The sequence below is a fragment of the Myotis myotis genome, unplaced genomic scaffold, assembly GCF_014108235.1.
Source record: "Myotis myotis isolate mMyoMyo1 unplaced genomic scaffold, mMyoMyo1.p scaffold_m19_p_2, whole genome shotgun sequence".
Classification (NCBI taxonomy): Eukaryota; Metazoa; Chordata; class Mammalia; order Chiroptera; family Vespertilionidae; genus Myotis; species Myotis myotis.
Window position 1 is genome coordinate 212,650,654 of NW_023416324.1, and position 19,377 is coordinate 212,670,030.

The window sequence follows — 19,377 nt, forward strand, 5'->3', positions numbered from 1 at the left end:
TGACTCTCGTGAAGACGGAAAGGGTCACTCCTCCAAAAGTCAAGCATGGAGGTACCATAGTAACCGGCAACTCCGCTCCTAGGCGGAACCCGAGAGAAATGAAAGTGTTTGTCCACACGGAGACCGTCCCTGAGCGCTCACAGCCGATCATTCGTCACAGTCAGAAGGTGGGAGCAACCCAAATGCCCGTCAGCAGACGAATGGATAAGCACATTGAGACGTATCCACACCACAGACCCTCACGGGGCCATGGAAGGGAATGAAGTGCCACCACCTGGTGTATGATTCCATTTGTCGGAAATGCCCAGGATATCAAGCCTCTAGATTCAGAAGGGTGACTAGTGGTTGCTTAGGGCTGGGGGGGGACTGGAGGGGGAACTGCGTGATAGCGAATGGGAACAGGGTTTCTTTTGAGGTGATGAGAATATTCGTAAAAAAAAAGAAGCCAGATACACAAGGTCACACATTGTATGATCCCATTCATATGAAATGTCTACAGGAGGCAACTCCATAGAGGCAGAAAGCGGATGAGTGGCTCCTAGGGGTGAGGGGAGTTATTGTTTGGTGGGGACAGGAAATTTTCCAGGGGTGAGAACAAGACTGGAAACTGGACGGAGGTGTGCTGCACAACGTTGTGAACGTGCTAAGTGCCGCCGAATTGTATGCTTTGAAATGGCTAATTGTAGGTTATGTGGGTTTCACCTCAATTACAAAAACGATGAGAGCAACCACAGCACACGGTAAGTGCGCAGTGACTAAGGGACCAACAACCACGGAGGCCTCTGTCCGCCACGCCAGCATCCTTCTGGCACCGTTACTCACAGGCCTTTGTGAGGCCTGTTTGAGACCCTCCCACTTCCAGAGGCACCACAGCGTGCTGCATCACATACGTTACAATGCACCACATCACATCTTAAATATTTTTTGAATGTAGACTAGATTTTTTAAAAAATGACATTGTTTTCAAAATTAGTTGGCTACAAGGTGCTAATTTAATCTATTGTGCTACTCGAGGATTCTGAATTCCGGTGAATGGAGAAAATCAAGCTCGCAAATTGCTTTCAAACGTAGTGGGATTTGCACATATTCAGACTCCAACCATCAGTGAATGGAGACAGCGATAGTTTGTGCACATTTCACGAAACAATTTTGACCTCGTCCTTTTCCTTCCCCATCTGGGCTTTCAAACATTTGCACACCCCGCCCACAACACTCTAAGCTGAAAGCGTAGCCCTGGATGCCTAACAGACAAACCAGCCGCCCTCCCAACCCCCCCCCCCCCCCCCCCCCCGCCCCCAGCAAGTGCCCTTTGGGTTCCTGTTCCATTATTTGCAAATAACCTTGACAGAAGACGGAGTCCAAGCAGGTTTCGGTGTGGAAGGCCACGTTGAGCTGTTACTCCAGCTCTGAGGTTTGGAGGGTCTTTAATGTGGGAGGAAGCTCGCTGAGGAGTGGGGCGGGCCATGGTGAAACAGGGCAGGGTAAGTGCCCACCGCGAGGTGAGGGCTTTAAGGCAGATTCTCCGAAGAGTCGGAAAGTCGTGGAGAAGAAACCACCCTTGATGCTATCTATTGAGTCGGGGGATCCTTGGCTGTTTATCTCAATGGCTTTTTCTGAGAAGATCCAGTAATTAGCACCAAAGTTAGTGGCTTCTATTTTCCCGGACAAGGGCTTCTGGGAAAAGCAAAGCCATCGAGGAGCAGGGGGGCGGCGCAGCCAGCCGTGGGAGGCGGCTTGAGAGTGAAGCCACGTCCACGTGGACAGGAAACTGTGGGTGTAGACAGTTTCTGCTCCTGAAGGTAATCCGAGGCCACGTCACAGAGGATTTAAATATTTGCAGGAATTAGGGTTTTATTTGGAGGAAGATGACACAGCCAGAGCTTGTCCTGGAGCACGGACGTGGCAGCGGACCAAGGACCAAGAGGCTGATGAAGCGGATGCTGAAATAGTTGAGGCGAGAGGGATGGAGACTTCAGCTAGAGAGATTGTAGCATTTACTACCCACGAGCTCATTCGCCCCGAAAACACTGAGCTGGGTTTCGTCTGAGTGGCAGGCACTGTTCTCCACGCCGGGCGCTCGGGGACCAGGGCGGGCCAGGACCTGTTGGTGTGATGCGCCCCCGAAGCTCACGCTGTGCACACGTGTGGGATGAGTGACGTCATGCCTGTGCTCAAAGGCCTTCTGAGTCCCAGACTTGGATGGTTTCAGGCGAAAGTCTCAGCAGCCTCCAAGGTGCAGTCCTCCGTGTTAGTGTCCTGTGGCTGCCCTAACAAACGACCACACACTTAGTGGCTGGAAAGAACACAGGCTTATTCTCCGCCATTTCTGGAGGTCGGGAAGTCCTCATGTCAAGGTGAGCAGGGCTGCATTCCTGGTGGCGTCTCTAGTGGAGAATCTGTTTCCTGGCCTCTTCCAAGTTCAATGGGCCACCTGCATACCTCGGATAATGGCCCCTCCTCTGTCTTCAAGGCATAGTGTCATGCATAGCATCTTGAAACCTCTCTCTCTGACCTCAGCTTCCATCACAATAGCACTTTCTTTGAGTCAGAAGATTCTTGTGGTTGTATTTAGGGCCCACTTGGATAATCCAGAATAATCTCCCCCTCTCAGGTCCTTAACTTAATCACGTCTGCAAAGTGCCTGTTGCCATGTGAGGTGACATTCGCAGGCTTGGGGGTCCAGACTTGGACCCCCACGGAGGGCTAGTAGTCCGCCCACCACACTCTCCACGACTGGGTCTCACTCTTCTTCTTCGTGACCCCTCTTCCTCTCTGTTCCTCCGTAGAAGTTTCCATCCCAACGAAACTGGTTTTCTCATCATCCTGCCCCCTACTCATACTGGCTTCCAGAATTCTCTCCTAATATCCTAACCCTTCTCTTGACTCTTCCAAATTCTCACCATCTGTGAAGGCCTCTCAGACTCCTCTGGGAGGCCCCCTGGGAGACTGCAGGCCACCTCTTCCTGTGCCACCGACCCTTCTCACTGACCGTAAAAGTAAGCTCCTGTGAGCTTGTTTATGTTTCTACCTTCTCCTGTTGAGGCAGAGGCTGAGCCTCGGCCATTGCTGGTTGAATCAGCTGCGTTTAAGAGCAATACATTCTTTTACCTTAAGAGCAAAGAGCGAGGAGAAATGCATACCATGTCAGTCACCAAATAAATGCACCGAATGAATGAAACCACAGTGTGCGAACTATGAGCAGCATGGGAGGAAGGAGTGGGGACCAGGTGTGGCCTGCCGGTGGGCTTGGACGGGAACTCAGAAAGACCCCCCTAGCCCCCGAGTTTTGAGGCCCTGGGTGGAAGCTCACGGGTCCGGGGTATTTTCCAGGCTCCCCTCCAACAGGCAGCCGTGCCTCGATTCAGGGAATGAACGGAACAGCCCTTTCAGCTCCCTTTTGCTCTCAGAGTCGAAAGGGGATTGGGTCTGGGATGAGCATCCCTGCATCTCTTTCATCCTGCTTCTCTTTCTCTTCCCCAGTGCCACCCTTTGGGACTGATTTTGAATGAACTATACACCTGCTCAGGAAAATGCCCCAAACAGGTTACTCCAAAGCACCCTGCTCGGCGGTATCTATCTATACTTCCCAGAAGCTAGGTGCATCGTCAGGATACTAAATGCGAATAAACAGTCTCCAAATCTCAGTGCCTGGTAATAAAGATCTGCTTTTCCCTCCTCCACAGGCTGATGCCGCCGGGCAGCCCCCTTGGGCTCTCCCCCAAGTGGTAACTCAGGGATCCCGTCGGCTCACACCTTTGAAGCCACCGTCTTTACGTAGGACCCTCGGGTCCTGATGGAAGAGGCACAGGAGCACCGAGGGTCCTGCAAGGAGCTTCATGGACGAGCCCACAAGGCGCTCCCACCCCTTCTGCCCACTTTCCCTCAGCCTGGACCAGTGAAATGGCAGCCTAACTGCAAGGGAGGCTGGGAAATACCCCTCCCATGTGCCCAGGCAGCGGGCACGAGGCCGGGATGTCTTACCTTGCCCAGCTCTGCTATAGCGTGTCTAGACAGACCAACCATTGCCTGTGGCTTCACCCAACTGTTTGGTTAATACGGCATTTCATCCAATACTCACAGATGCCTGGCAGCGTGGAGACGAAGCCTTCAGGTCAGCTGACTGGTGATGGCATCATATCGACACGGTCACGGACTGCTTCTGCAGCCCCGGCCAACGTGCCTGGCCGGTGCGCACAGTCCAGTGGTAATTTCCTAGGAATAAAAAGGCTCCGTTTCAGGACGAGGATAACATGTATCCTAAAGTGATTTGTGACTGGGGATTTGTTTTGACTTTCTTTTCTAATAGTTTAAGAAAGAACCAGGCAGGCCTGGCCGGCGTGGCTCAGTGGTTGAGCGTCGACCTATGAACCAGGAAGTCACGGTTCAATTCCTGGTCAGGGCTCATGTCTGGGTTGCAGACTCGATCCCCAGTGTGGGGCGTGCAGGAGGCAGCCCATCAATGATTCTCTCTGGTTTTCTCATCATCAGTGAAGGCCGAGGGTTTTGAGGCAATGAAATACAATAGTAAGTGTATAATCGCCCGTCTACCCTATAGCGTGACTCTAAGGCCCACAGGCAGGGACTCTCTGAGGTCACTCCCCATCGGCTGGTGTGGAAAGAGGCCTGTGACGTGCATTCTCTCTCCCTTCCTCTCTGAAATCAATAAAAAAATATTTTTTTTAAAAAGAGAGAAAGAACGAGGCAGACGGTCATTTATAAACAGAGACGGCCACCTTGCTGACCTCTTACAAGCCTGGACACCCCTTGTGGCCCTGATGGCCAAGGGCACCAGGCTCCTCTCTGTGGATCCGGCCACACTCTGGGTGGGTGGGGAGGGAGTCGCCAAAGGTGACCCCCAGGCCAGCTCTCCAGCCTGTTTCACCTCCAGCACCGGCACACTCAGCTCAGTCGGGCCCTCCAGGGGCTCTACCCTCCTACTGGGGAGAGCTTGGTCTGGGGTCGGGGGCTTCGCTGTGCCTCCTGGTAGGAAGGGGTGGCCGGCGCTGGCAGAGTCTGGTAGAGTTTTTACCATTTAAAGGGGAGTATGGTCAGTGATGCACTTGTGCCCTCTCTATATCCCTTTGAGGTTGAAAATATTTACTCTTGTATTCAGCGAGGGAATGTCTGTGAACTGCCTCCTGGTGCCTCACATGCGAAAGAATGTCCATTGCTCTGCTTATAAAAGGCCTTCTGCCTGGTTGGCGTCTTGTTGGTCATCTTACTGAGGTGCCCCCCCCCCCCCCCGAAATGCACATTTGTTGATCATCTTTCTGGTCTCGGGTCCTTGCACTGAAAGAGAATGAGGGGCAGGCCTGTTCCCACTGAGAACCCCTCTCACTCCAGAACCTGCCGGCTCCTAACTTCTTCTCCCACTGATGTCAGCATGGCCAACCCCCAGATTCCAGTGACTTCTTTCCCAACGCCTCCCACTTGGTACTCCTTGAAAAATAGTCGGAGGCAGGCTGAGTACTGGAGTGTTCTGGAATGCTCTTCAGTAAATCAATGAATACCATGAGAATGTATGCGTGAAGGACGTATCACGACACAGGGAGTGGGCGCTCTCTTTGTGTTGTTCACACACCTGCTTCCCAGGGCGCAGCGTACCTTCCTTCCCGGAAACAAAATGCTCCCTCTTCTGCTCCTGCAGCCCCAGCCTGGCCAAGATTCACCGACTGGGGAAGAAATGAAAGCCATGATGTCTTTGAACTTAACTGTTTTATGTGTTTTCGTAACATGATGGTCTGGGACATCTGTCTTTGCTTAAAAGCTCATCTATTTATATCAACAAGCGTTTACATTGGGTCCCTGGACACCGAGTCACACGGACGCAGCACGAAGTGGGCTTTGACTACAATCCATTTGGAAAAATATGTGGCATTTGCTTCGAACCCACTCCTTCCCCAATAAAGTTAAATCCCAGAAATTTGTAAACTGTACAGTTCCGTGTATGCAAAAGACATCCTTTCAGCTTTTGCATAACACGTGACTCATGTGATTGTTGTGATGGCTGAGCGCGTGAGTCATTTTCGTACTAGGAGGTCTGGAGGACTGTGGGCCGGGGGAGCCAACTGGCTTAGAAGGCTGGCAATGGGATTACTCATTCAAACAGAGACCTGTGGAGGCTGGGAGCCACGGCCCAGATGTTTACAGAAGCACTGCCTGGGCGTGGAGCACGGAGCGGGGGCAAATTGGAAGTGGGTGGGGAAGACGGGGTTGGTGTTACGGAGCACAGCAATGCTAACGCATGAGACTCTGAAGGACAACTGAGGAGGAGAAACCCAGGCTGAAACCACACTCCACCGAATTCTCTGCCCACTCTGCCCATCCCACCCATTGGTGGCACACAGGAAATGTAACCCTATCCAGCATGTATTTGTCCGTATTTGTGCCTAAACAGAGTTCATTTTGATGGAATACAATTTGTGAAGTCATTTCTTCTTTAGTCTATGAACTGACATCCATAAGTTATATACTCAGGGACCTCTTTCCTTGGAGATTTTTTTTTTTTTATTGATTAAGATATTACATATGTGTCCTTATCCCCATGTTATCCCCTACCCCCCCCCCCCCCCCCCCGGCTCATGCCCTCACCGCCCCCCCCTGTTGTCCATGTCCATTGGTTAGGCCTATATGCTTGCATATAAGTCCTTTGGTTGATCTCTCCCCATTACCCCCACCCTCCTCTACCTTCCCTCCAAGGCCTGACAGTCCAATCAATGCCTCTCCATCTCTGGATCAGTCCTTGTTCATCAGTTTATATTGTTCATTATATTCCACAAATGAGTGAGATCATGTGGTATTTATCCCTTAAAGAATATCCTTCAGCATTTCATATAATCCTGGTTTGGTGGTGATGAACTCCTTTAGCTTTTTCTTGTCTGTGAAGCTCTTTATCTGACCTTCAATTCTACATGATAGCTTTGCTGGGTAGAGTAATCTTGGTTGTAGGTTCTTGCTATTCATCACTTTGAATATTTCTTGCCACTCTCTTCTGGCCTGCATGGTTTCTGTTGAGAAATCAGCTGACAGTCATATGGGTACTCCCTTGTAGGTAACTACCTGTTTTTCTCTTGCTGCTTTTAAGATTCTCTCTTTGTCTTTAGCTCTTGGCATTTTAATTATGATGTGCCTTGGTGTGGTCCTCTTTGGATTCCTTTTGTTTGGGGTTCTCTGTGCTTCCTGGACTTATAAGTCTATTTCTTTCATAAGGTAGGGGAAGTTTTCTGTCATGATTTCTTCAAATAGGCTTTCAGTATCTTGCTCTCTCTCTTTTTCTGGCACCCCGATAATTCCGATGTTGGTATGCTTAAAGTTGTCCCAGAGGCTCCTTACACTATCTTCATATTTTTGGATTCTTTTTTCGTTTTGCTTTTCTGGTTGGGTGTTTTTCACTTCTTTGTATTTCAGATCTTTGACTTGATTCTTGGGATCCTCTCATCTGCTGTTGGATCTCTGTACATTATTTTTAATTTCAGTCAGTGTATGTTTAATTTCTGACTGGTCCTTTTCCATTTTTTTGGCATTCTCATTAAGGTCCTTGAAGGTCTCACTAAGTTACTCGGAGGTTTGTAGAAGATTCTTGAGTAGCCTTATAACTGTGGTTCTGAACTCTATGTCCTCCATTCGTTTGCTTTCCTCCATTTCTTTCATTTGTGACATGTTTCTTTGTCTTCGCATTTTTGGCTGACTGCAAGGACCCGCTGAGTCTATAAGAAGAACTGCTACAGCGATATCAACAGATTTCTCTGCTTTGTTTGTAGTTTGGAAGTTTTGGAGCTCTCTGATCCAGCTGCAGTTTGTTCGGCTGCAGAAGCGCAGGTGCCTCCTTTGTGCTGCCGATCACAGCTGGGGAGGGGATGTGAATTGAGTGGGGCGGGGTCTCAGGGAGACACCAGGGCGGAGCAAACAATGGTGTCGTCACGTCTCCGCGACTCACTCCTCATTTCTGCGCCCCGAGTGCCGTGCGCCCCCACCGCCTCAATGATCCCTGCGAGCAGCTCTGTGAGAAAGTCACCCTCGCTTTCCAACCCACTGCAGGACAGTCCCGTTCTTCCCATAGGAGTTTGGGACCCCGGCGTCTCCCTGTAAATGAGTTCAGTGCGTTTGAGAGCTTGTATCCCCTTCCGATTGAAACAAACCGCGCACCCAGGTGCAGCTGCCTCACGCGCGCCTCCGTACCTCTGTTCTTGGCGCCTCTGCACCTTCTACCCGGTCTCAATGCGCTTTTTTCTTTCCTTCTAGTTGTAGAGCTTCCACTCGGCCAGCTTTCCCGTGGTTCTGGATGATAGCTGTTCTGTCTTATAGTTGTGGTTTTAATGTTGTTGTGCGGGGCAGCACGTACAGGTTTGTACCTTATGCCGCCATCTTGGTTCTCCTCTGAGAATTTTTTTATTTTTTTTAATTTTTTTTTTTTACACTGAATAAAGCTACTTAAAGTGAATGTACTCAGAATGGGGACCACGATTTCACAGATCCTGTGGGGGGAAAGTGTGACAACTGGAACGTCATCTTGGAAAATAAAACTAAAATGATGGCAATAAGTGTTTTCGCTTTTCATGAATGAATCTCAGGTTGTAATTGCAGCACCAGTGAACAATTCCAGCTGTTCCTCAATCACGCTTTCTCAGGGCGTGAGACCTCATGTCCTGGGCAGGATTGGAAGTTTTGCTGTGTATTAGTTTGCATCGTCTTTGCACCGTGTTTTCAGAGGGTCTCAGTCCCTGCCTGTGCATGAGACCAGTGTTGACACTGACCCACCAGCCTGTGGTCAGGACTGGTATCCAGTGTGGAGGGGTTTGAGTGCCACTACTTCTGTAAAAGGTCAACTTATTACAGAATATTTGAGAATTATGGTAACTTTGGTTTGTTATACAATGTTATCATAGTTCTAATTTTAGGAGAAATACTCTAATAAAATACTCTAGTAACCTCTATTGGTAGTTATTAAGGGCAAGGCACTTTATCGCCAATAGTTCATTTAAATCCCATGATGACTCAATAGTTTAAGCATGACTGTCCAGTTTTATAGATGTGGAAATCAGAGGCCCAGAGAGGTTAAGTAACAGGCCTGAAGTCACACAGCGGCTAATGGAGGCGTGCCTGCTTTCAAAGCCTGTGACCCTAACCTCGCCTCCAAGTCCACTGTGCTGGGTGGTTACTTATCTAAAGATCACATTTACCCACAGACGGTAAGCAGGCCTCAGTTTTCCAAGCTCTGAATCTCCGGCCTTGACCAAAAGGAACCTCTCTCAATGCAGGTGAAAGGCAAGGCCAGTGAGGAGGCGCTGGCTTGGTTATGCTTTTAATTCCATGCAGCTCGGTTACTCTCCAGGGCCAGCTCTCCATCGGGCCACGGGGCACCTCAGTGGCATATTCCCGCAAGGAACAGGTTTCCAAACCATAGAAATCCTACCCGGCAAAACCCATCTCTACAGGTCATGTGCTATCTGAGACAAAGGCACTGCAAGGACACACAGACATAACCGTTTTCAGACACACCCTCCAACCGTACTGCAGCTTCTTTGATGTCAACCAACGGATCCAGCAGTGTGCAGGCCGGGACAGTTTTCATCCGCTCTTCCCGTGTTCCCGGCAAAACGAGAGACTCTTGCAAACACGTCAAATCCTTCGTGGGTGCTGAGAGTACCACGTGCACTGCCAACAGGCAGGGGGAGGAGAGCAAGTGGAGGGAGCTGAGTCCAGGTGTTTCCTATGGTGGCTGCTGATTGGCTGCTGGGCCGGTTGCCCCGCCCATGGAGAGTGATGCTGTGTGACCACGTGATGGCTTGGACCAAGGAGACCAGATCTCCAGGACAAGGAGGACCAGTCGGAGGCTTGCAGGTTACCTCTCAAGCAGGTGCCTCCTGAGCCCAGAAGCCCTCCGAGGTCTCATGCCGGCCAGGCCATCTTTCCAAGCTCAGCGTCCTCGTTTCTGATTTGCAAAAAATAGCCACGCCGAGCGCGGGAGGTATTGGAGAAGCAGATGCAATTTCAGTGGGGCAAATAGGTGAGTGTTGTCAGCGATAAAAAGCTGATTTCTAGGGAAGGGCTGATGAGGAGCAGCTGGCTTTGCACAGAGGTTAATTGTCCCCGCAGTGTTAGTGCTCCTTGAGTGTAAAGGCACGTGGCCATGTCAGAAGGCACTTTTGGGCATGAAGACATCTGGACCTACAAATGCGAAAGGAAATCCAAGCCAGTAGGGTCCAGCGTCGTGCTTGAAGGGGGCAAACCTGTGGACTTGACGACTCTCCGAGCACCTCATGCGGCTGCTAGGGGGTGTCCTCAGTGACCCTAATACCCAGCCCTGTCGGCCGTCATAGTGATCAGAGAAGTAATGCACGTGCCATGTTTGGGTTTGAGTGCACGGTCACCCCATGGCAAGCCCGGGGAATGCACCGGATTCCAAGCCCTGCTACTCATCAGTGGGGGGCGCACACTTGGATGTGACTGCCTGCAATTAGGCCTCATTAAAGCCGCCCACCTAGAGCATGCTGCAAGCCTGGCCTTTACACATAGGGCTGGCTAATGAAGGTCATTAATAGGCACGGATGACGTAGTGGATGGTCGCTTAAAAAACACATCGGGGCCAGCAGTTTTCTCATTTCTAACAAAAGCAGGGAGGGCAGCTCGAAGCTTATTTGGAAGGAACCCCTCACTGGGCCTCCTGGCTGGCTGTGTCAGGCTGTTCAGGTCCCTGCTGTGCCCTGGGGTGGGGGTGGCGTGGGAGGAAAGCTCCCTCCCTGGGCAGGACAAACAACGGGGGCGGGGGGAACTAGTCAGTCTCCCCAGACCTGAGGCTTGGAGCTCAGCCTGACCAGCCGCAGGTGGCCACGGCCCTCCTTCTGGGACTGAGTCTTCGTTGTCGCTGGTGCTGTGGTTGCTGCTTGGGTTTTTCTAAGGCCACAGGGAAGCTGTTGCTGAAACTCCGGGCTCCCCTCAGCCTGTGACTACCTGCGGCGCATCAACAGTCCATGTGCACGGGCCCCAGGGATGCCCCACATTCCCCGCCCGCTGGTGGGCTTGGAGCTTCCCTCTCCCTGAACAGTGGGGACCTTCAGAGCAGGTGCGGGGCAGCCGCACGCCTCCCTCTGGCAGCGCCCCAGCTGAACCCGGGACTCATCGTCCACACAGCTGGGCCTGGGTGGGGTGGGGTCGGGGGTGGTGACAGGTTAGACGCAAGCAGGGCCCAGAGGCTAATGTGTAGCGGCTGGTGCCGGTGAGAGAAGAAAAGGTGTTTTCTGTCTGTGACTCTCCCCTCACCGCCAGGCTTGAGCTGCATTTTATTCACAAAAAGTCAAGAATAAGTGTGTGCATGCGTGCGTGTGTATGTATGTGTGTGTGTGTGTGCGCGCACGCATTACCAGGCCACTAACCACTAAGAGGGTGAGTTTCCATCCCCTTCCTGTAGGCCTGTGCCCCAGGCTCGGGGTGGCATTCTCAGGCTGTGAGTAGGTCACTGTGAGGCCGTGGTGCCTGGAGTAGTTGCGTGAGGGCTGCCCTGCCCGCCGGGGCCTGGAACCGCTACTGCTCCTCCCCTCACGGTTTCACAGGTGAGGTCAATCCGTGCTGACTCCCACGTGGGTTTTTCTGGGAGGAGGGGGCGGGGAGTGACTTGATTGGTTTAGACGCACAAGAAAATTATGTGACTCTGTGTTTCAGATGTGCTTCTGAGGTTGGTGAAATAGGGGTTCATGCCCATTATAAAGCAGAAAGCAAGGCCTGCAGCAAAGCGGCACCATGGGGTTCCTGCCTCAGCACTGCTGACAGGCTGGGTCGGGTCGGTGTTTGCTGCGGGCTGTCCTGTGCAGTGGGGGACGTTTGGCTATGATTTTCCTCCCGCGAACCCCTGGTCTCCACCCGCGAACACCAGCAGCACCCACACCAGCTGAGACAATCCACGATGACGCCCCATGTCCCTGGGGGGTGGGAGCTGATGGTCCCCCTCAAAAACCCAATATAACAATGAATTGGGGTGCAATGAATTCTGCCCCTGCGATGCCTCGGATGTCTCGAACACATTGTTCTTTTCTGGTTGGGAAGGTAGATAGGCTATTATTGCTTCCATTCACCACACGAGAGAGCCGGGTCTCAGGGAGCTGAAGTGGGTTTGCTCAGGGTACACAGCTGGTAAGAGGATCAAGTCTGCAGCATTTCAATTCAGCACTTGCCCCCTTTTGTCAGAGGTTCTCCATCAATGGTCCTCAGAGTCACTCATAGGGGTTCAGGAACCCTAACCATGATGAAATAACACCTCGGGGAGTTACAGCACCACGCATGCATGTATTGCATGTAATAAAAGACGAAATCCTTTAACACTGTTAATGGACTCGCAGTGCCTTTCGCCAGTATAGTTCTTGGTTAATGAAGCAGCCGCACAGACACGTATGGAGTGCCTACTATTGTCAGAAGCTGGGGATGCAGCGTGAACAAAACAGAAAGAGCCCCTGTCCTACACAGGTCATGGGCTGCACTCACATACAGGCCATTCTCATGGCATCTGTTATAATGACTCATAGGTCTTGGGCCCGTGGTCACAGCCAGGCCTCCACATCGCACTGCCCACACCTTCGTCGCCTCCATCACCGTGGTCCACCGTCGCCAACGTTGCAACAGGAGCACGTCTCTCTTGGGGTCTGTAGACCATCCCACCTGCAAGAAAACCCCATGTAGATTTTTCTCAGAGTTCATTGTCTTGTGAGGAGAGAGAGACAACACACGAGTCAAGTAGTAACACAGTTGAGAGGACACAGTGTGAAAGAAATAAAGCAGCTTAAGGGGGCGTGCGATGGTGGTGGAGGGAGGGTGCTGGAGACCTTCCCTCCTCCGGATGCTGAGAATGCCGCCACCCAGCCTCGCCTCTGGAGCAGCTGATGCAGAAAGAGGGTTTTATGAAAGTCCTCATCCTGCCTGGCTGGCGTGGCTCAGTGGTTGAATGTCAACCTATGAACCAGGAGGTCACGGTTCAATTCCTGGTCAGGGCACGTGTCCGGGTTGTGGGCTTAATTCTCAATAGGGGGCCTGCAGGAGGCAGCCAATCCATGATTCTCTCTCATCATTGATGTTTCAATCTCTCTCTCCCTCTCCCTTCCTCTCTGAAATAATATATATTTTTAAAGTCCTCTTCTACTCGCAAGATGTTCCCTCCACAGGGGCTGGGTGGCAGGAGGGAGGTGTCGCTGGAAAAGTGGTTTTGTTCACAAAAGCAGCGAGAAAGGGCTTGAGAAAGCATTTTATTTCCGTGATGGAACTGGGGTTTTTATAGCTGGAAGAGAATGAGGTATGTGTTTACTAGAACAGGGGCCGTTTGCGGGGGAATATGGTCATAACCCTCTTAAAGCACAGGCAGTTCTCAAAATTACTCCGGGCGCTGCCGACAATGACTGATTTTGGAGACAATATGTCAGCGTTCTAAATTTAAGGCTTCGAGTGCGCTGGAAGGAAGGAAGCCTGCTTAACAAAACGGCAGCACTTACAATATTTGACTTTCTTGCCCAAGAAACTCTCTCACGTTCCCATCGGAATGATTACTTGTGCGACGCCCGAGTTGGCAAGATGCACGCGGCGGGCTGTGGAGGAGCCGACAGGCACCCAGATATTATCGACGGAGCAGATCCATTTCAACGTTGTTTAAGATCAACAGACCTTCCTAGCTTTCAGCTAAAGATTTCTCCTCGCCAGAAATTTCTCCACTTACATAACGAGTGATGGATGGCTCAGGCTTCAGATGAGTTCCACATTCGATTTACAAGCTATAGCTTGTCTTCAAAATGTAAAGCACATTCGGTTGTAAACCAAAGGCTGGGAACAGAATGTTCTCTGGACTTGGAAACTCTCTGTACTGCACCTTCCTCTTTAAAAAAAAAAAAAAAATATTGTAGAACTTGTCTAAACAAATTTAGCCCAGTCTTGAACCAATCCTAGTTAGGACCAGGGAAATGATAAGCGGGGTGGGGGTGGGGGGGGGGTAAGATGAGATATTACATTTTTAGCAAAATCAACTTGATTATCACCCCCAAGGTTTTCATGAATTGTCCATTATGGGAAAGGCGCGGATTAGTCGTATTTGCTGTTTTCAGAAGAAGCCGTGCGTGGCTGTGGGCCCCCTGCCCCCAGCACCACCGCCTCTCCTCCCTCCTCCCACTGAGAACTTCTTGCTTGCTGCCCTCGCCAATGGCACTGGCCATCAACTGTTTCAAAAACAAAGTGAATTTACTTTTCCCGGAGACACAAGCAGTGGAATTGTATGAATTATGGAGTCCACTGTGGCCGACTGCGCGTTCCGTGTTGGGTGTGGTTTTCCGTGTTTTGCCCAGGAGGCCAAGTTGTCACTGGGGCCACCGAGAAAGTGCGCCCCCTCCTGGGGGAGGTGGGGATTTGTCCTGACCTGACCTACCCGGTCAGCAGCTTCCTGTCCTGGGAACCAGGCCTTACTGGGGTGTCAGCAGGGGCACAGAGGGGAAAGTCCCAGGATTAAGGAGAGTCATCACTTGTACTTTCCTTCTCCCTGTGCGGCTCGTGTGGAGGTTTATCTGCGTCTGTCAGGAGATGCTGGCAATGACACTGGAGGAGACCAAGGCTCTGAGGGGGGGGGGGGGGACAGGGGGAGGGAGTGGCTTCCTGAGGGGGAGAGGGGGAGGGGGAGGAAGGGGATCCTGCAGAGGCCATGTGAGTGCAGAGTCTGGGTCACTTATGTGTCTGCTGGCTGAAGGCCTTCTCTCCTCTCCCATGTGACAGGACCCCCCACAGAGCCCAGCCATGGAAGGTTCTGGCAAACGCACGTTCCTACCCTCCCTGCCATCCCTACAAACCACTCCTCTTGCTTACAAGGTCTGGAGTGGCTCCCATCCTGCCCGGGCAGCCTTCCCTCCAGATGGGAGAGACACGCAAACCGCAGCAACTTGACTCCCAGAAGGTTGTCAGGATCAGATATCATGGCTTCCAGCCCAAGGATCGTTTTCCAAGATGCTTCCACTGGATGGGGAAACGCTGAAGTGTGGGAACAGGTCTCAGCAGAGAGCAGCGAAGACACAGCAGAGGGGAACCGCGGAGGCCAAGGGCAGGGTCAGTTCCCAGCACGCTGGGTGCACCCTGGGTGGGGTCAGGCCCGGGAGGGAGGCTGCCTGACCGTGGGAAGGACCAGGGGCGCCTGCTCTCATTGGCCAGGGCATGGATGTCCTCTGTCTGGTCCACATGTCTTGCCACAATTTTGGCTCCTGGGAGAATAAGAAAATGGCTCTTTGCAGGAGGAGAGGGGAGGATGGATGAGAGGAGGTGGCCGGGTGGGACGGAGTTTGGGGATGCTGTGATGGGCAGGCCGGATTCAGGGGACATAGATGACATGTGTGATCACAGCAGGGAAATGTAAGCGACAGATGGAGGAGTCATTGGAACCTGTTGAAGTTGGAGGAGAGGCGGTAGGTGACATGGACCCAGTAGGCTTCCAAGAATGCGATGAAAGGAAGACAACAGGTCCAGAAAGAGACGAAAGAAGCAGAGAAGAGATAAGAGCAGACCCTTGAAATAGTGCAACAGAGCAAAGCAACTCTTGGTTTGCTAACGTCATCTGATTCCTACCTGTCAGGAGATCCCACACCCGCCCGTTGGGGGGGAGGGGGAAAGCGTCCCGCGCCCTGGCTTGTGGCTCTGGGCACATGTCTTTGAGCTCACAGAGGCCGCTTCATGGCTCACGGCTTCCCTCGTGGGTGCGTCCTGAGTGGTGCTGAGTCTTCCTTGAGGTCCATTTAACACTCTGTAAGCAAGAGCCCTCTTCTTTCCTTCCTGTGTGGTACATCTATGGTGGTCCCCGAGTCACGCCCTCTGGGTTCTTCAGACCACATCGGGTGCTCCCGTCTGTGATGGACTGAACTGTGTTGCCCCAAATTCTCATGTGGTAGCCGTACCTCCACATAGGGCTGCATGTGGAGATGGAGTCTTTAAGAGGTAAATGAGGTCATTAGGGTGGCCCCTAACCCAATCTGACTGGTGTCCTTCTAAGAAGAGCAGAGCCTGGCTGGCGTGGCTCAGTGGTTGAGCATCAAACTATGAACCGGGAGGTCCACAGTTCAATTCCCCGTCAGGGCACATGCCCGGGTTGCAGGTTCAATCCCCGGCGTGGAGCGTGCAGGAGGCAGCGGATCAGTGATTCTCTCTCCTCATTGGTGTTTCTCTCTTTCCCTCTCCCTTCCTCTCTGAAACCAATAAAAATACATTAAAAAACAAAAAGAAGAACAGATTAGGACACAGGCACATAAAGATGGACGACCAGGCGAGGATACAGGGAGAAGCCGGCCACCTGCTGGCCAAGGAGAGGCCGCGGAAGGCACTGCCCCTGCTGACACCTTGATCTTGGACGCCCAGCCTCCAGACGGAGATGCAGCTGTCACTGGCAAGCCCGGGACTGTGGCACTTTGACGACAGTCCCGAGCACACTGACCCCCATGCAGAAGCACAGCGCGGGGGGCTGCAGGCGCAGGGCTGCAAATGCAGACCCCGGGCCTGGGGGACCCCCACTTGGGACCAGCTGCAAATGGTGATGCTTGAGACAAGAGAGAGTCACGTTGAGGTTCTGGACTCTTCTTTTTCTAAAGAGGGGGTCCCACATCAAATCACAATTTAAAATATATATGTTTTTATTGATTTCAGAGAGGAAGGGAGAGGGAGAGAGAGAAACACCAGTAATGAGAGAGGAATCCTTGATCGGCTGCCTCCTGCACGCCTCCTGTTGGGGATCGAGCCTGAAACCCGGGCACGTGCGTGGCGGGGAATTGAACTGTGACCTCCTGAGCAACCAGGCGGGCAAGTCACACATTTTAAAACGCAGCCACATCTCCCCTCACATCTAGACGCGCTAGACTCTAAGATAATTTGAAACAATTGTTACATATTTATTTAAAAAATGAGTTGTTCCATGTTTGGCTAAGGAGCTAGGCAATCAACCTGCACCCTTACGGATGGCTTCACTTTATAAAATTGAACCTACACGTTACCATTAGCTTTTTAAAACATTGATACACACCATGTCGTGTGCACCCCTAATGAAACAGGTTGGTTCTGTTTTTACAGTTTTTATAGTCTGGAGACTGTTGATGTTCTCCGTTCACTAAACCTTACACATCTTGTGAGAAGCCCGTGCCCAAGGCCTAGGTTGGCTCTGGGTGAGAGCCACCCGGGCAGACAGGCCTGCAGGTCGAGCCCGCGGGTCCATAGCCAGACCCCAGGGGCGTGTCCTGCTCCACCCCTTCCTGGTGACCTGAGCAGCTCGCACACCCTCCTGTGCAGAGTTTCTTCTGCAAAAATGGGAGTGACACTGACATTACCCTCTGCGGGAGGGGGAGGGGGGGCGGCGGGGGGGGGGGGGGCAGGCTTAGTTACCGGAATCACAGGCGCTCGCTCTCGCTGTGGAATAGGAGGGTGGGGAGGACAGCCCGGGGGTACCCAGGGGTCAGGCAGGGCTCCAGGAGGAGAGGACCCGGAGAGCGGGGACGCCCCCAGAGCGGGCGGAAGGGAGCGCCTGGCCTCTGGAGATGAAGGCCAGCGGGGGGAGGGGGGAGCGGGGGGGGGGGGGCAGGCACCTCTGCAAGTGGGAGCAGGAAGAATCGGCAGGGGGAGGGGTACGCGGTCACCACTCTGCGCATGCCCGGACGTCCATCCGGTTGCATGGCTTTTGCCAGTTAGTGAGAGACCATAAACACGATCTCGGGCCGTGCAAAGCCGTCTTAATCACCAACGGGACAAATTCTGGTTGTTCGGAGACCTTTAGTGCCTTTTGCCAGAACATAAGTGTTGTCGCCGTGTAAACGTCCAGGGAAATGTGTAGGCTGCAAGCGCACGTTTATCTCATGCACTGCGACAGACACTGGACACATGGAGCATCGGTGCCCTGTTTCTTTGTAAAGAGCCCCCAAGAGCGGCGTGAGCAGCGTCCTGGCCTCCTCGCCTGAGCAGCACCTCTGCAGCCCGCGGGCTCCGTGCTCTGTGCTCGCACAATCAGCTTTCAGCGTTTCAGCCTCTGCGATCAGTGCGATCAGTGCGTGAAGTGCCGGCGAGAGTCCCACCGGGAGGAGCTGTCTGCTGGCGTCACTTCCTCGGGGACCCTGTCCCCCCTTCGATGGCACCGCCGTCCTCACTGATGCCGGCACCTGGAGTCCCCGGGCCAGCGCCAGCGCCCACGTTCCCGCGGCCAGCTGTGCCTTCTGTGAGGCCAGGCTCGTCCCATTCAGAATTCACTTCCAGCGCATCGATGTTTGCCCTTGGCCGCCCTCTCTTCCTTTCATTTTTCTGGCTCTTTCCATGATCCATTTTGTAAATGTGTGGGCTTATCAGTGGGATGCAAAGCGGCGACACGCTCCATGCTTTGCTGTGTGTGTGTGTGTGTGTGGTGGGTGTGACCTGAGCCACAGCTGTGCAGTGACGGGTCACCGGCCGTCGGAAAGAGGTGACATGGTTATTGTTTGTGCAGCGATGTGGGGCCGGGGCAGCTGGCGGCAAGGCTGGGCTGTCTCAGTTACCCGTAGTGAGTGCGTGCGCTCCCGTGGCCGGAGCCCCCCATGTGGTGGGAGCCACTGTTGTTCTACTGGCCTCGGTGACTGCACAGACAGGGGCAAGGCCAGGCTGCACGCTTTCACCTTCCACACTGGTGACAGGAGCTCAGCACGCTGCTTAAAAAAATCCTTATCCATGGGTATGTTTTTATTGATTTAAGACAGAAAGAGAGAGAGAAAGAGAGAGAGAGAGAGAGAGAGAGAGAGAGAGAGAGAGAGAGAGAGAAACATCAATGTGAGAGAGAAACATTGATCTGTTGGCTGCCATGCACCCGGACCAGACTGACCGGGGATCAAAACCAAAATGCGGGCCTGTGCCCTGACCCAAATGGAACCCACCACCTTTAGGTGCCTGGGATGACGCTCCAACCAACTGAGCCCACCAGCCGGGCAGGCCTGACTTTGTGAAATGTGTCCATTAACGGGGCCCTGGTACCGTTCCCTAGCTCTGGAGACCACCTTTCCAGCTGCTAACGGTGATCTCAGTTGCTATCATCCGCAGAGCAGGGAGGGGTGTTCGGGGAGCCGGGATGAGGGCTGTGAGTACAGGCCTGGCCACTTGCTGTTGGGGGACTTTTTCAAACCCACTGTGCCTCCATTTCCTTTTTTTGTAACATGGAGGTTGAATTAACACCTCCTCAGGAGGTATTCACCAGCGTTAAATTAGGTAATATGCACAACACATGTACAACAGAGACCGGCCCACAGCAGGAGCTGTGTGTGGACTTTCCTTTTTACTCTTTAAAAAGCTCACACTGGGCATCTCCCGAGTCCTGGGCAGTGCCAGCACACCACAGGCATTGCCTTATCTCACCCCCATAACATCCCAAAAGGCGGC

At 52.6% G+C, this 19,377-nt stretch overlaps 1 long non-coding RNA gene across 1 annotated transcript; it reads right to left on the reverse strand.

The window, feature by feature from the left end:
- Positions 1 to 12,629: 12,629 nt before the first annotated feature.
- LOC118675914 lies at positions 12,630 to 14,842 on the reverse strand. The gene is made up of 3 exons (XR_004973973.1): positions 14,824 to 14,842; positions 13,694 to 13,849; positions 12,630 to 12,648 (listed from the first exon to the last, which is right to left on the reverse strand). It is a non-coding gene; the product is annotated as an uncharacterized LOC118675914 (long non-coding RNA).
- Positions 14,843 to 19,377: the final 4,535 nt, after the last annotated feature.